The following is a 15,633-nucleotide window of genomic DNA, read 5'->3' as shown; positions in this document are numbered from 1 at the left end:
ATTAATATGCAGCAGCCTCTCCGGACTCTGGATTGGGGATTGCCAAATGTTACATGGATTTTCTGGTGTAGTCTGTTTTGTCATATGCTTTTGTGATATCATTCTGGGGGAATGTTGTCTCATTTTTTAAACTGCATTGCATTTGTGGTTTCTAAATGACAATAAACCGAATCTGAATCTCTGGCTAAAGAAATCCCTCCTTGTCTCTGTTCGAAAGGGATGTCCTTCTATTCATAAGTTGTACCGCTGGTCCTAGACTTCCCACTCGAGAAAATATCCTCTCCATGTCCACTCTATCTAGGCCTTTCAATTTGTTTCAATGAGACCCCCTTCATTCTTCTAAACTCCAGTGAGTACAGACCCCGACCCATCAAATACCCTTCATATGTTAATCCTTCCATCCCTGGATCAGTCTTGCGAACTTCCCCTGGATCCTCTCCAATATTAGCACATCCTCTCTTAGATAAGGGGCCCACCTGGGTCTGTATCGGCTCTCAGCAGAGTAATCCCATCAGTCCCACTTCCAAACCAGAGGAAATTCGAGTAACACACACAAAATGCTGGTGGAACACAGCAGGCCAGGCAACATCTATAAGGAGAAGCACTGTTGAGGGAGTACAGAGAAGGTTCACCAGATTGATTCCTGGGATGTCATATGAAGAAAGACTGGATCGACTAGGCTTATACTGACTGGAATTTAGAAGATTGAGGGGGGATCTTATTGAAACGTATAAAATTCTAAAGGGATTGGACAGGCTAGATGCAGGAAGATTGTTTCCGATATTGGGGAAGTCCAGAACGAGGGGTCACAGTTTAAAGATAAAGGGGAAGCCTTTTAGGACCAAGATGAGGAAAAACTTCTTCACACAGAGAATGGTGAATCTGTGGAATTCTCTGCCACAGGAAACAGTTGAGGCCGGTTCATTGGCTATATCTAAGAGGAAGTTAGATATGGCCCTTGTGGCCAAAGGAATCAGGGGTATGGAGAGAAAGCAGGTACAGGGTTCTGAGTTGGATGATTAGCCATGATCATACTGAATGACGGTGCAGGCTCGAAGGGCCGAATGGCCTACTCCTGCACCTATTTTCTATGTTTCTATGTCTCAGCCCGAAACGTCGACAGTGCTTCTCCTTATAGATGCTGCCTGGCCTGTTGTGTTCCACGAGCATTTTGTGTGAGTCCCACTGCCCTCTCTTTTATTCCTCTGTGCTCTATTTTCACACACAAACACTAATGAACACTCCCTTGATTCATATAATGTTTAGCACAACGCTTTACAGTATGGGCAACCCAGGTTCAATTCCTGCTACTGCCCACAAGGGGTTTGTACGTCCTCCCCATGACTACGTAGGTTTCCTCAGGATGCTCCAGCTTGACCCCTAAGGTCCAAAGAACTACTGGCTGGTAGGCTAATTGGTCTTTGTAAATTGTCCGAGGATTAGGCTAGGGTTAAGTCAGGGATATTAGGGTGACAGGGATTGAAGGGCAGGAAGAGCCTATTCTGCGCTGTATCTCAATAAGTAGATAAAATTACGCATCCCAAATTTACAGAAGGCAATTAGCAGCACATTTTAGGAACCTGGAGCGTGGGAGCTGGGGTGGGGAAGAAGAACCCCACCTCATAGTGGGAGAACATTCAAAATGCACACTGGAATAATGAAGGTTCAATTCCCAATGCAACCTGAAGGGATAACAATGGAGGGAGCATCTGACATCTCGGTTACTCTCATGCAGGGCTTCCCAAACTGGGGTCCACAGAAGGGACTCATGGTGTAAAATGGTTGGGAACCACTGTTGTCATGGAGGGAACACATTCAGACTTTGGGAAAGACTGAAAACAAGCTCAGTGTCATAACTCACACATCAGAAAGTCCCAAAGTGAAAACTTGAGTAATATTTGCCTCATCATATCCACACATACAAAATACACCCAAGTGCTCCTCCAAGAGTTTTATGAATTGTGGAGAGGGTTACTTTCCCTGACCACCACCCTTTCTTAAGATATAGGAGCAGAATTAGGCCACTCAGCCCATCGGACCTGCTCTGCCATCCAATATGGCTGATTTATCCTCTCAACCTCATTTTCCTGCCTTCTCCCTAGAATCTTTTGACACCCTCACTAATCGAGAACCATCCAAGATGAAAACAGTTTACACCTGTCTAATACTACCAGCTGCATTAACCCATGACCTCTCCGATTTATTGCCCTTAATTAATTACATAGAGGAGAGGATTGATCCTCAAGGTGAGAAAATCATTCGAACTGAAAATACATGGGTTTTTTCTACAAGATGCATTCACTTAAAGATTTATTCTCTCTCTCTCCCTCTCTCTCTCCCCCTCTCTCTCTCCCTCTCCCTCTCTCTCCCCCCTCTCCCCTCTCCCCTCTCCCGTCTTCCCCCCCCCCCACCTTTCTGAATAGTGAAGGTCAGAACTGGAGATCGAGATGAAATAGTAAGTGACTGAATTCCAGATGCTGGTCAAACCAGACTTAAGTCGGAGGTGGAACCATGTACCATGGCTTCATAAACCAATTTATCCTCTTTTAACTAACAAAGCTGCGTCAAAAAGCAATCACAGGCATGAGTGATTTTGCAGATGCTGGAAATCTTTGGCAACATGCACCTGGAGAAAGCAGTTTTGGCACCATCTATGGAGAGGAATGAGCAGGGGTGGGACAGTCGTGCAGCAGCTACCCCAGTGCATTATAATGCCAGTTGTACATGATTGGGCTGGAATACCGTCACTCTCCGTAAGGAGCTTGTACATTCTCCCCATGACTGCATGGGTTTCCTCCAAGTGCTCTGGTTTCGTCCCACAGTCCAAAGACGCACAGCTTAGGGTTAGTGGGCTGTGTGCATATGCTATGTTGGCCCTGAAGCATGGCGCCACCTGCAGGCTGCCCAGCACACTCCTTACTGACTTGATTTAATACAAAATAACAAATTTCGCTGTGCTTCAATGCAAATAAGACAAATAAAACTCATCTTCATCTCTGAACAGTCTAAGTATGAGGCTGAGAGCTTTCGTCAGTACTATAAAGAGGTTGAAACCAGAATAAGAAGGCGCAAGGAAAAAGTTCAATATGATTCCTCCTCAGTATAGGCTAAAATAGAATGGAAGTCTGCAAGACAAAGTGCTGTTGCCTTTAAGAGGGACTGTTTTGACAACTTACAAGAGAACCAGTTCACGGTAGTGTTTTGAGAAGTTAAGGGAGGACAAGTCTACAACCATAACAGTGGAAGCTGGTGAAAAACATGTTTTTCACAGGAAAATGAGGTCACTGTGCAGGTACCAAATGCAAGGAAAAGTACCAGTGTAAGGGGTTTTGAAGGGTATAAAAGGGGCGCCTGCCTGGTGCAAGAAGAAGAGAGCTTTGCCCTAGGCCAGCTCACAGTTGGTGACAAGTGCTAAGAGGAGTACATTGAGAGAGGGTGCACTTCGAGTGGGACCGAGAGACTGAGTCAGCACACGTACAGAGGGACAGAGGGACAGAGAAAAACATAGGCTACATGTATGGTTGTTGAATCTGTGGCCCCCTCCAGGTCAGCTTGCTTAGTGAGCGGCAAGCATTATTTTGACATCTGTACTACTACACAAAGATTTGGTTTTTCTTTCTGTATTGCCTTTGTGCTAGCTCTAATAAAATGTTTTCTTGTGGCCTTGAATGTGTGTGTGTCGTCTCCTTTGCTTGCATATACATACATATGCGAATACCCTCTGAACTAGGAAAGAACACATAATGAATTTTTAAATAACTTTCATTTACAATTGGCGCTGCGAGCAGGGTTTGGCATACTGAGTAGCATGTTTCACAGACAGCAGTCTCATCCGAGGATGAGACCAAGTCGAAGATCCCGGGGTGGGCAGACACCATCCATAGTTTTGCTGCAGTGGCCAACACGTTGTCTGAGGGCGTCCCTCCTTCATGTTGGAGAACAGAAGAGGTGACATCCTGGGCACAGTAGGCACTCTGCCAAATAAGGTAGGGTTTCCCCAAACGGGAAGCATCTAATGGAATAGTCTGCTGGATCTTGCAGCTTGCTTTGAAAACTGTACTTGACATGTACAGGGCTGCTGAGCAAAGACTGTCTGCCACTAATGACAGAACTGGAACCTTACAGCAACTAAATCTTACTTCAGCTGAATGAGCTCGGTTGACTCATGAACTAGCTGACAGAGCCTAAACCCCAGCAAACCACCCCAGAGTGTAAATTGCTGAGAGCATGGCAAGAGCACAGGACGAAGCTGAGTGATCAGTGGCCAGATCCTATCACAACGAGATCAATAATGGCTAAGGGGTCAGACCCCAACATTTGGGATGGCGATATCTGGTAGGACATTGATACTTGGTGGGGAATCCTCAGGACCACTATTGCACTGAAACCTGAGCAAAATATTACTTGTGAGGACTCGGCAATACAGCCTGGTAATAGTGCAGTGACATGAGATTACACAGACACGGGATGGGGAGGGTGGTCAGATGACACAGGAGGAAAGAGAGACTAGGGCATGGAAGACTGAGGTAAAGAGGGCCATTCAAGGCAAGTATGTGCAGAGGAACGGAGAATGCCTTGATATCCAGTTAACTTACTGTGGGATACGGCTGCTAGCATGGTGCATTTGACCAAGGAGGAAGTGATGCACCATCAAAAACTCTCTCTGAGACGTAAAGGCGAGATATCGGCTTTTATTGACTGGAAGAAGGAACCAGCAGTGCGTGACCACCATACTACATCCTGGAGACTGAGAGGCCGGCCCCAGGCCTCAATCGCCTTTATACAGGGGTCTGTGGGAGGAGCCACAGGAGCAGTCAGCAGGGGGTGTGTCCAGACAGGCACACGTAGTTCACCACAGGAAGTGAATAGCTTACTCCCCCTCTCTCTACACAAAGTGGTATTAATAATCCGATGCGGAATGACAGATGCACAGTGTGAAGAATTTATCCCTCTGCAGCAGCCTCAGACAGCAAGGTGCATCTTGGCACACTGCAGATGAGGAATTGCAATGCTCCGGGCTATAGTTACACACATAGGTGTTTACCGCAGGTCGGGGTGGGACGGCCCAGATGAGGAGATATTGAATAAGGGGCACGCGAACAGGATGGATCACAGTGTGACCTCGCATTTAAAGGGAAAGCTGGTGTGCCTCTTAGGGATGTAAGTGGGACACCCTATGGTGAGGCACTAGAGGGGATGGAGGCATTCAGGCAGATTGATGAGGGGAAATTTAGAGTTTGAGGTCAAAGGGTGGGGACAGGAAGCATTAAGAGTAATGCAGGCAGTCACCTCTGTCCAACTCACCAGGAAATGTTTCAAGCCTTGTTAAAGGCAGGGGTGGATCAGGAGAGGATTGATGGTATGCCCAGGGGGGCCATGTATACCTTATGGAAATGACATTGTGGTAAAACAAACGGTGTGCCTGGTGTCCCTCCCCTGCAAGGAGAGTCCATCACCCAGGCTGTAGAGCAGGGAGAGTCACAGGCAGAGACCAGGAGCATGATGGTCTATTCAGAATGGCCCATATCCTTCCCCACCCCCCCCCCCCCACCAAACTCACACATAGGGCTGGGGCAAAAGTCCCTGAGCAGTCAGAGAAATGAAGCCTCTCCATGGGGGGGACTCGAGGCCTTACATAGCTGTTATTTTGTGGTGGGGAGGTGGCAACAGACAAAAGGTTAATACTGAACATTCGGCTGCCGAACATTCGGTCATAAGCGGAAACCCTGACCAGCACCAGAGGCCTCTGGGGTGAGTGGAGGGTTTAGAAGGAAGTGTAGGAAAAGTCTGGGAAACAATGGTCCAATTGGCCTCTGGGGAGTGACCGCTGTTGGAGGCCCGAGCACTGATAGCTGCATTATCTGAAAATATAATTGGAATGAATGCACTCCAGGGACGGACAGTGCAGACTAATTTGGGGAAGTTCATATCTGGCATCTTGAAAGCAACTGTTTTACTGGGGATAGCAAGCCTCTTACAATACCTCCACGTATTGTACCACCATGGTTTGTGTGAAACAATAGCAAATACCAAGATGACACACGGGCTCTCAGACACCGCAGCAGAGTTATTAAAACAAAGTGTGATCAGATAGACAACATCTGAGTTTAACAGTCCTGTCTGGCCAGCGAGGAAATCAGACAGCAGCTGGAAGACGACAGTCAATTATCAACAGTTAAATAAGTACGTCCCTCTGTTAACTGCTACTGTCCCAGACGTACTGCCCTCAGTGGAAAGGATGTCACAGAGAGACTAGAAATGGTACGCTCTAATAGATCTGGCCAATACGTTCTTTTCCCATTCCCCTGTCGCCAGTCACGGGACAAATTTGCTTCACATGGGGACGTAAGCAGTATACTTTCCCCAGATTGTCTCAGGGGTATGTGCGTGGCCCTACCCTCTATCATGAGCTGATGGGGCAAGATCTCGATACACATACTCTCCTGTCTGATGTACAAATAGCCCACGATTTCGATGAATCATGGTAAGGGTCTCAAACTATGTTATGTTTAAATTTAGAAAAAATTAGAAGTGGTGTATTTGATACTTCTATTAAATTTGAAAAGATATGGAGACCATTTATTCAATATTTTCATATGATGTAATATGACCCTGTTTCAAGCCTATTTGATTTTCCAGTTTTGATTTTATATATGTTGAGAGGATCGGAGTTGACGACACTGATAATTTTGTATTCTTGTGAATTATTATAAACAGCCCTTTTTTTTTCTTTTTCCAGTTTTCCTTTTTCTCTTTTTCCTTTCTTGTTTTTTTTTCTTTATTGGTTATTAGATTATTAGATTAGTTTTTTTGCATAATTTTTTTTCTTTTTCTTTCTTCTGTTTTTTTTATTATATATATTATGATATACCTAGATTTGCCTTGTTTATTTATATATTGTATCGTCCATGATTTGGGAATACTCATTTATACTGTAATCATTGCTTATGTATTCTTTCATGTGCAGTTGAAATGTGTATGTTTGTAATCCCATTATCTATGTATCAATTGTATTTTGTTGATATTAATAACAATAATAAAAAGATGGAAAAGGTTAAAAAAAAAAGAATCATGGTAAGAGGGTCCACAGAGGCGGGGGAAAGACCATAAGACATAGGAGCAGAATTAGGCCATTCAACCCATCAAGTCTGCTCCACCAATTCATCATCACTGATCCCTTGATGCCCCGACCAATCAGGAATCTATCAACTCCCCTTTAAATATACCCACGAAGGGGTAGCTGAGCCCTGGATGTGCTGGTAAGCCACACGAGGGACTGATGATAGGTAGTGAATCCACAGAAAACACAGGGCCGAGCCGGATAGTCCAGTGGGTCTCAGGATATTCAGCAATCTTGGACAAAGTACAAAATCAGAAAATCAGAATGGCTGCCCCCACCAGTAGGCAAGAGACCCAAAGGTTTGTCGGGCTATTCAGCTACGAACCACACCAAACCACCCTGTTATGATCCATATAACCGTATAACAATTACAGCGGAAACTGGTCATCTCAACCCTTCTAGTCCGTGCCAATGTGTATCCTCCCCACCACAAAATAATAGCTATGCAAGGCCTCGAGTCCCCCCCCCCCGATGGAGAGGCTTCATTTCTCTGACTGCTCAGGTTCCTTAGCCCCAGCCCTATGTGTGAGTTTGGTGGAGGGGGGGGGGGGGGGAAGGATATGGGCCATTCTGAATAGACCCTCGTGCTCCTGGTCTCTGCCTGTGACTCTCCCTGCTCTACAGCCTGGGTGATGGACTCTCCTTGCAGGGGAGGGACACCAAGCACACCGTTTGTTTTACCACAATGTCATTTCCATAAGGTATACATGGCCCCCCTGGGCATACCATCAATCCTCTCCTGATCCACCCCTGCCTTTAACAAGGCTTGAAACATTTCCTTGTAAGTTGGACAGAGGTGACTGCCTGCATTACTTTTAATACTTCCCGTCCCCTCCTTTGACTTCAAACTCTAACTTTCCCCTCATCGTGTATATCCTTATATACAGTAACTAGGAAGAAAGCAACTTTTGACTGGGGTCCAGAGCAACAACAGTTCTTCAAGGCTGCTAAGGAAGCAGTGGCTCAGGCCCCGCCCCTGGTTCACTCAGACTGCCCTTTGAGCTACAAGTATTCATACACCAGAACACCACTGCATGGAGTGTAGACAAATGCAGAATGGGGTGAACATTCCACTAATGCACAGGACCGAAAGAAGCTGCATAGAGTTGTAAATTAAGTCAACTCCATCTTGGGTACTAGTCTGCAAAGTACCCAGGATATCTTCAAGAACTGGTATCTCAGAAAAGCAGCGTCCATTATTGAGGGCCTCCAGCCCCAGGGCATGCCCTTTTCTCACTGTTACCATCAGGGAAGAGGTACAGAAGCCTGAAGGCACACACTCAGCGATTCTGGAACAGCTTCTTCCCCTCTGCCATCCAATTCTTAACAGACATTGAATCCTTGGACACTACCTCACTTATTTAAAATATACATTATTTCGGTTTTTTGCACAATGTTTAATCTATTCAATATACGTATGCTGTAATTGATTTATTTATTATTATTATTTTATTTTGTGCTTTTTTCCTTCTATATTATGTATTGCATTGAACTTCTGCTGCTGTTGTGACACATGCCGGTGATAATAAACCTGCTTCTGATTCAGAGGATTCTGGTCCCACACCTTGCCTGATGCACAAATGATGCACACACTTTGAAAGACAGCTTCTAGCCTGCTACTGGGCGGTGGTGGAAATGGAGACCTCCACTCAGGGAAGCGAGGTGATCACGAGACCTGAACTCTCCATTCTGACGCGGGTGCTCTCGGAGAGCTCCACTAGCAGGGTGGGGAGGGCGCAACAAGCCACTGTTGTGATATGGAAGTGGTACCTCGCAGAGCGGGCAAATAAGGGCTTGGAAGGAGTCATCAAATTACACAAAAGTGTAGCCCAAATGCCTGTGGACAGAAACTGTACTAAAACTGCCGAACCCCCAACACCAGTACCTCCTGGTCAAGATGGCAGCATCTTGAACAACAATTCCTTGGGCAACATCTTCCAGGTAGCCAATTTCTTCATTTAATTCACTTTTTCTACTTCTTCAGCATGTTCTTTTTGTCTTGACTGGGTTTTGGAAACTGTTGGAGCCTATGATATGCAGTTTGGAGGTTGATCGAATGATCTAACGCTCTGCACAAGCACGTGTTACCTCAAGGAGAAGACCAGAGACATAATTGACTCCATTTTGAAGCATCCAGGGAAGACCGAAGCATCAAGGCGAATGCAGAGGAGGTTAGCGACTGCTATCCACGGAGGCCACAGGTCAGTAGCTGAGTTGGTGGCATTCGGAAGGCTACAGGTTGACAACATGGTGGTTGCTCCTCATGGACGGACTAAGTCAGCTCTCCTAGGTGCTGACAGATGTTTTCAAAATTCTGAGATTTATACAATTATTGGACTGTAGTTTGTATTGGTCTCCTTCAGTTTTCTGTGTTTCTTGTTGCCAAGTGGTGGGTTGGGAGGTCTGGTTTCAGGTTAGTTTGTTGTGCGAGGGAGGGATTGGGGATTTGGGGTCTGATGTTCATGTTGATGTTTTTCTGTGTGGGCCATCTGTTGGCTTTTCTGTGCGAGAGAGGGGGTTGGGGGGGGTTGATGCTTTCGCTGCGATTCTTTTTTTGCGAGGGGAGGGGTTGGGGTGTGATGTTCCAGCTGCCATTTTCCCTGTGGGTGATCTGATAGTGTTTGTGCAAGGAAGGGGGTGAGGAGTTTGGAGTTTCGATTCTTTTCATTTTCTTTGTGGGGGAGGTTGATATCTTTTCTTTCAACAGCTCACATGCTCTTTCTGTATTTCATGGCTACCTGGAGAAAACTAACATCAGGGTTCATAGTTTGACAGTAAAATGAACCTTTGAACCTTTCCCTCTCCTGTTACATGGGGGAGTAGCGTATGAATAGTTATCTGAAGCGGACAAATGCCACGTCTGGCTTCTGGACGGCTCCAATTGCTGGAAAGCCGGTGTCAGCTGCCATGCTGAACCCGGGCGCAGCTCACTGAACTGGTAGCAATCACCTTACCATTCCAGCATGAAACGAGTCAGCTGCACATACACACAGACTCACGGGGCCGTTGTGAACGGAATGGCGGTGTAGACGACAGGGTGCCAACAACGGAGCTGGTAGAAACAAGGAAAGCCTTTGTGGGCAGAGGCTCTTTGGAAAAAGATCTGGACAGCAGCCTGACAAATGAAGATCTCTGTTTTCCACATAGAATCTCACCAGAAAGACGCCACTCTATCCACTGCCTTTAATAATCAAGTGGATCCGTTAACTCGGATACATCGAGTCAGCATCTCAGAATTCTGTGCGTTGGGACAGCGAGCACATAACATGGCTGGTAATTTGGAAGTGCATGGTATGATCGAGTGGGCTGGACAATAAGGTATACAACTACCGATAGACACGACGAAAGCAGGTTAAAAGAGCACTTCCCGAGAAGCTGACTGCTTAAGGCTGGTCCAGCCCTAGAATCACGGATTGATTACATCAAACCCTTGCCACAGCAGCAAGTACTTGCTGACCATGGCTGACATCTATTCAGGGCTGTTAATGGCAATTCCTTGCACAATAACTGGCCAGATTCTTACGCTGAAGCAACTGCAGAAGTTAACTGGTTGATCTAGGGACCCTCAAGAAATACAGTCAGATAACAGGCCTCAGTTCTTGGGGCAGGCCACGAAAGATTGGGCTGTCAGTAGAGGAATTCATTGGGTATAAGACATGCCCTGTCAGGGCTAATCGAATGAATGAACGGACTTTTAAAACAACAACTTTGTTTATTCACACCAACTCACTGACTGACTATACTATCCCAAGCCTTGTGCAATCTAAACAACAGACCTTTACCCCAAGAATCACCAATGGCCAGAATGATGGTGTACCCCACAACCAGAGGAGGAAACAGATACTGAAAAGAGAGCTCCCACGTTGCAAAGGAAAAGATGGATGCACATTTCAAACTTCCCAGTTTCCAAGGGGGACGATTGTGAAAAAAACAGAGACAGTAACACTTACAGGGTATCAGTACAAGACCATCTGGTGTGTTTGAACAGGGAGATATATTGGCCAGTCGAGAATTATTCAAATTTTGTGAAGACTCAATAATAACAGATATTTTCCTTCCTTTCAGGTGAAATAACAGCCCTGGAATTAATCTGGCCAATGGCCCCTCCCTGCCAAGCAGAGGTCACCATCTGAACTATGAAAAAGAACACGCAAAGACCAGCTACGGAAAGAGAAGACGTCCTCCAGTGCAACAATACCTCCAACACATCTGTGAAATTTAACCAGGATTAACTGCTTTTGAGTTTGTATTATTCAAAATAAAGTTTGGGGACTGGACGTGAACTAATCATAATATTAGTTGTACTAAAAATGCAGTTTATTGTAGCTTATCGCTTATTCAGAATTCGAATTACAATCCCACTGCTTAATTATATTATAGTAACTCCAGCTGATTTGTACTTACTGCAATTTTTGTCTATGTACCAATGATAAATTAAGGAAAAAGTTAAATGTGATTCCTGCTTGGTATACGCCAAAATAAAACAGAAGCCTGAAAGACAAAGTGCTGTAACCTTTGAGAGGGATTGTTTTGACAAAGTACAAGAGAATACGCCCACAGCAGTGCTTTGAGAAAGTTAAGGGAGGACAGGTCTACAGCCATAACAGTGGAAAATGGCGAAAAACATGCTTTTCACAGGAAGGCAAGGTTATCATGCAGGTGCCAAATGCATGGAAAAGTACCAGTGTAAGGGGTTTTGCGGGATATAAAAGGGGCTCCTGCTTGGTGCTAGAAGAGTCACGGCTGGCGGTTGGTGTGAAGATTGGGAATGTACGTCGACTGAGACACACACAAACTACGTATGAGGTTGTCGGATCTGTGGCCCCCTCCAGATCATCTTGCTTAGTGAATGGTAAGAATTATTTTGATTTCTGTACTGCTACAACGATAGAGATTTGTTTTTTTTTTCCTTTCTATCTTGCATTTGAGCCACATCTAATAAAGTGTTTCTCTGGGGCCTTAAGCATGCTTGTTGTCTTTCTTTGCAAATATCCTGAGCTGAACCAGGAAAAGACACATAACAAACTTTAAAATAATTTTTGTTTACAGAAGGTGGGACAAGGAGCAGGAGTATGAGCTGGAATGTAATAAGTGAAACCAGATGAGGGGGAAGGTGTGGTGGGTAAGGGAGGGGGGAATGAAGTTAGAAGCTGGGAGGTGATAAGTGGAAGAGATAAAGATCTGAAGGAATCTTATGAGAGGACAGTAGAACTAGGAACAAAGGGAAGAAGGTTAAAGGCTCCCCAAACAAACTTTGAGATATCCGTGGTTGCATACAAGTTACATGCACTGTTTTGTGTACCTTGGTCCAGAGAAATGTTTCATTTGGTGAAACACATTTGTACGGTTGAGTGACCATATTTTCTGTGATTTCTTTCTTGTTGCCGTTTTCCCAGTGAGTGATATGTTAGCTTTTGTGCGAGTGATGGCTTGAGTATTTAGGGGCTAATGTCTTTGTCCGTGTTTTTCCGTGTGGGCAATCCGTCAGTTTTTTGTGTGAGAGAGTGGGGTTTGGGGATTACAAGTTTGGGGATTAAATGTTATTGTCACTGGTTTTTTTTGGCATTGGAAAGGATTTAATGTTCTAGTCACCGTTTTCCGGGTGGGCAGTCTATTAGTTTTTCTGTGATGGGTTTGAGTTTTGTTCCATTTTCTTTTTTTGTGTGGGGAGGGGTGATGTCTTCTTTCAATGACTTCCAGGCTTTTTTACTCTATTTCATGGCAATCTGGAGAAGACAAATCTCAAGAGTTCTATTATGCATAAAGACTTCAATAATAAAAATGACAATAAACTTGAACTTGAAATGTGCTTCCTCTCTACAGAAGCCACTGTAATGGCTCAAACCAGAGGGTACCCAAACCCATAGGTAACCACCACTCCAGCCATTGATAGCAACCTACCAATCAGACAACTGGAAATAGCCAATGGATGATCTTTACTCAAACTAACTGAAATTAATTCTGGACTTTAACCTTTTCTCCCGCTCTTTGACAGAGGCAATAACTGTTGCTGAGGTTCTATTCCATGTGCACAAGTAGCTATACATTCTCACCCACTGTACAAAATTGAGAGGCTGTTAGACCTTGACGGCCATTTAAGCTTCATTGTCATGAAGAACAAAGAACAGTACAGGCCAACTTTTTAAACCTATGCCAAGATCAACACCCCACACAGCCCCCATTTTTATGCCATCCATGTGCTTGTGCTCCGAAGCTACGGTACTGTGTAAAAGTCCTGAGGAAATATTTATATCACTCGGGTGCCCAAGACTTTTACACAGTACTGCATTTGTCAACGTGAGGCAGACAGTGAGCTTGTGAATCTGGTGGGAGCAAGGGATGATAGGAATGGTGAGGGTGGAGGAGTGTGGGACAGGTGGCAGAGAAGGAGTGCCAGGGGCAAGGGGTGGCGTGGGTGCAGACGCCAGGCAAGGTCCTTTGATTCCAAACAATTCGTTTATTGATCATTACAGAATATCTCTCTGGTGCTTCCCACTCCCTCTCCTCTCCCTTTCCCTTTCCCCAACCATGACATATATACAAAACCTACACCTGACATCCCTCCTATACTTTCCTCCAATCCCCTTAAAAATCATCCCTTTCATATTAATCATATCTAGGGAAAAGGCACTGGGTGTCCAATCTAACTATGCCTTTTATTATCTCGTACACCTCTATCGGGTCACCCTCTTCCTTCTTCAAAGAGAAAGTCCTAGTTCACCCAACCTTGTTACTAAACTGCAGTTACACCCAACACTGTTCCCTCTCAGCTCTGCAGGAACAATGACTGAAATGTTCTCATGTACATAGCCTTTGTCGCCACACAGCTGGAGTTTTCTTTTATGTAATGTTGTGGCGACCCTTTTCCTGGCACATCCGAACCGACTCACAATTAGATAGCCTACGGGGGTTTGCGAGCACAGAGCTTTGGAGCCTCTGCGCCATGGGGGGCAGGTTGAGGGAGGCTTAAAAGTGAGGCTGAAGATTTCAAATAAAGTTTTTTCCTTCGACTGCAGTTACCGACTCCGTGTCGTAATTTTAGCGCTGCGTGTAGCACACCGCTACAATGTTAATATTAAGTGCCGAGCAGTTTTCAGGCCAGGAAAAAACTTCCTGCTCTGAGCAATGGTTGGCCTCCACAACTGTAACAAGAACTAGAGCATTGACTTCCAATATTCGCCTCTCTTTAACACAAGAGACATTAGAACCACCTGGTGCCCTGACTGCTTGGATACAGAACAGACTGCAGATGCTTGGCTCTGGGACAACACACAAAGAGCTAGAGGAATTCAGGAGGTCAGGCAGCATCTATGGAGGGAAATGGATGGCTGAGGTTTTGGTTTATGACCCTTTCTTTGCACTGCTCTTCCAGATGAAGAATCTTGAACTGAAACATCAACTGTCCATCTCTCTCCATAGATGTTGCCTATTCTGCTGAGCTCCTCCAGCTGCTTGTATAGTACAGTACCTTGCATTGTTGAAAGACAACTCAGGCTTGGGGTCAAAGCTGACACATACAGCAGAAGCTAACTCTCATACCCACTTGACCATCCAAGATCTTTCGCTCAAACCCCTTGCTACCCATCCGTAGTTGGCCAAGGTGGCCCTGCAGTGTCTGCAGTTCCATGAGATAAAAGGCCATTCGGTCTGTCATAGTTCTATGTTATCCCTGGCAAAACCCTCAGAGCCAATGAGGGGGAAAAAATGCTACAATGCCACCACACCAGAGGTGATATATTGTCTGGTTTCCAAAGTTTTGATTCCATTAGGGGAAAGCAACTCTTGACTGAATTCAGTGAGCTTTAGACTACTTATTGTCAATAGCATTCTCAGCGTCAAAAAGTAATTGAGCTTTTTTTTACAACCTCAGCTCCCATTCCTGCATCCAATTCCCTGGCTCAGCTTTTCATCAGTGTTCAAGTCTCAGATCCTGAATCTAAGTGGCATCTCTTACAGACCCTACCACCTGGGGCCATGCTCCCAGATGATTACTAGCACAGTTAGTCAAGGGCTATGCTAGCCTAGTCATTATACCACTGTACTGGGGGAAAAAAAAGAAAACAACTCGTTGACTAGCTGGAGTAAGTTCAGCTAGCTGAATGAATCTGAAATGAACAGATCGCTGCTCCTAATGCTGGCCTGAAACCCTCAGGCAGACTGGTGAACCTGCTGGGTTTTTGGACCACCATCCTCCAAGGGAAGGAAGCTTCCCTTCCTTCCCATAAACACAAAAAAAAACCCCTGCAGATGCTGGAAATCCAAAACAACCCATATATACACAAAATGCTGGAGGAACCCGCCAGCAGGGAGTGGAATAAACAGTTGATGTTTGAGGCAAAGATGCTTCATCAGGGCCTGATGATCAAGCCTTGTTGAAGGATCTCAGCCCAAGACATCAGCTGTTTATTCTCCTCCACAGACTCTGCCCGATCTGCCAAGCTCTTTCGGCCTCCCTTCCCCATCTAGTCTATGCACAATGGAGGCATTGGACAAACGTGGATGAATTGTAACTG

The 15,633-nt window shown here is 45.3% G+C and overlaps 1 protein-coding gene across 6 annotated transcripts in view; it reads right to left on the bottom strand.

Moving 5' to 3' along the window:
• Positions 1-15,633, bottom strand: part of LOC132391632 (dihydropyrimidinase-related protein 2) — an 83,490-nt gene that overhangs the window by 47,456 nt on the left and 20,401 nt on the right. The gene's annotated exons all lie outside the window — the stretch shown is intronic.

The sequence above is a fragment of the Hypanus sabinus genome, chromosome 1 (genome assembly GCF_030144855.1).
Source record: "Hypanus sabinus isolate sHypSab1 chromosome 1, sHypSab1.hap1, whole genome shotgun sequence".
NCBI lineage: Eukaryota > Metazoa > Chordata > Chondrichthyes > Myliobatiformes > Dasyatidae > Hypanus > Hypanus sabinus.
Note: the sequence above shows the minus strand (reverse complement) of the source record. Positions and strands in the feature narration are given on the sequence as shown.